Below are 2,394 nucleotides of genomic sequence, written 5' to 3'. Positions count from 1 at the left end.
GCTTGATGGGAGAATAACATTCCCCGGAGGGGAGAATGTGTTGCCAAAGGACTGCTGGGCAGTGGAAATAGGCATCAGGACTGAGGAGGTGCTCACCATGGGACTGTTAGCTCTCAGGAGCCGAATGGGAGCTACAGCTGCTGCTGATGATGTGATAGACTTTGCAAGGGAAAGCACAGGAAGTCATATCTCCTTCATTTCATCTTTAATAAACAAGTTTTCTACTGTTGGAACCGGAGCGTGCCGTGTGATGCATATGGAGAACGCCGTTCCTATGTGGAGAGTGTTATGATTCTCCCAATGGCAGGGAAATCAAAAATAACGAACGGACTAGCTCTCGGGTGATGGGAACTAAAGTGACCGTGACCTGAACCTGACACAACACTGGAAGTAGCCGGGGAGTGTTTCCTACGATGCCCTAGACACCACGCGCCAGCCGGAGATCTAACTACCCCTATCAGAGGAATATACAGGCCTGCCTTACCTCCAGAGATGAACCCCAAAAGGAGATAGCAGCCCCCCACAAATATTGACGGTGAGTCAAGAGGAAAAGACATACGTAGGATGAACAGCAGATTTAGCACAGTGAGGTCCGCTTTCTAGATAGCAGAAGTACAGGAAAGAGTTACTTCACGGTCAACTTCAAAACACTACTCAAAAACACCATCCTGAAATTACTTTAAAACTCCAGTGACAACTCATGCCACTGGAGTGGCAATTTCAGTCCACGAGAGCTTCCAGCTACAGAGAGTCACATTGCAGATAGCTGGACAAAAATAGCATAAACAAGAAACAAGATTCAACTTAGCTGAACAGGAGCTTGAGGCAGGAGAATGCAACAGAATGCTACTGATACATTGTTGGCCGGCATAGGACCAGCAGCCAAGCAGCCTTAAATAGGAAACTCCCCTAATGGGTGGCAACAGGTGATCAAGGATAGAAGAAGGCAAATAAGTGGCACTACCATAAAACACCACCGGGGGAGCCCACAAACAGAATTCACAACAGTACCCCCCCCTTAAGGAGGGGGCACCAAACCCTCACCAGAACCACCAGGGCGATCTGGATGAGCACTATGAAATGCACGAACCAAATCAGGAGCATGAACATCAGATGCTGTCACCCAAGAATTATCCTCCTGACCATAGCCTTTCCACTTAACCAGATACTGAAGTTTCCGTCTGGAAACACGGGAGTCCAAGATCTTTTCCACCACATACTCCAATTCACCCTCAACCAGCACAGGAGCAGGAGGATCAGCAGAAGGAACAACCGGCACCTCATACCTCCGCAATAATGACCGATGAAAAACATTATGAATAGTAAAAGATGCTGGGAGGTCCAAACGAAAGGACACAGGATTGAGAACCTCCAGAATCCTATAAGGGCCGATAAACCGAGGCTTAAACTTAGGAGACGAGACCTTCATAGGAATAAATCGAGAAGACAACCAAACCAGGTCCCCAACACAAAGACGAGGACCGACACGCCGATGACGATTAGTGAACTGTTGAGTCTTCTCCTGGGACAACTTCAGATTGTCCACAACCTGTCCCCAAATCTGATGTATTCTATCAACCACAGCATCTACTCCAGGACAATCCGAAGACTCCAATTGACCGGACGAAAAGCGAGGGTGAAACCCTGAATTACAAAAAAATGGAGAAACCAAAGTGGCAGAACTAGCCCGATTGTTAAGGGCAAACTCTGCCAATGGCAAAAAATCAAGCCAATCGTCCTGATCAGCGGACACAAAACACCTCAAGTAAGTCTCCAAGGTCTGATTAGTACGCTCAGTCTGGCCATTAGTCTGAGGATGGAATGCAGACGAAAAAGACAAGTCGATGCCCATCCTGGCACAGAACGCCCGCCAAAATCTAGACACAAACTGAGTGCCCCTGTCAGACACTATATTCTCAGGAATACCATGCAAACGCACCACATTCTGAAAAAATAGAGGGACCAGCTCAGAGGAGGAGGGCAATTTGGGCAAAGGTACCAAGTGAACCATCTTGGAAAAACGGTCACACACCACCCAGATGACGGACATCCTACGAGAAACAGGAAGGTCAGAAATAAAGTCCATAGAGATGTGCGTCCAAGGCCTCTTAGGAATAGGCAAGGGCAACAACAACCCGCTGGCCCGGGAACAGCAGGGCTTAGCCCGAGCACAAACATCACAAGACTGCACAAAAATACGCACATCTCGAGACAAGGAAGGCCACCAGAAGGACCTAGACACCAGATCCCTGGTGCCAAAAATTCCAGGATGACCTGCCAACGCGGAAGAGTGAACCTCCAAAATAACTCTACTGGTCCAGTCATCAGGGACAAACAGTCTACCAGGCGGACAGCGATCAGGCCTATCCACCTGAAACTCCTGCAAAGAGCGCC

This window comes from Ranitomeya variabilis, chromosome 2 (assembly GCF_051348905.1).
Source record: "Ranitomeya variabilis isolate aRanVar5 chromosome 2, aRanVar5.hap1, whole genome shotgun sequence".
NCBI classification, from domain to species: Eukaryota; Metazoa; Chordata; class Amphibia; order Anura; family Dendrobatidae; genus Ranitomeya; species Ranitomeya variabilis.
The sequence above is the reverse complement of the archived record's forward strand: the minus strand, read 5'-3'. Positions refer to the sequence as shown.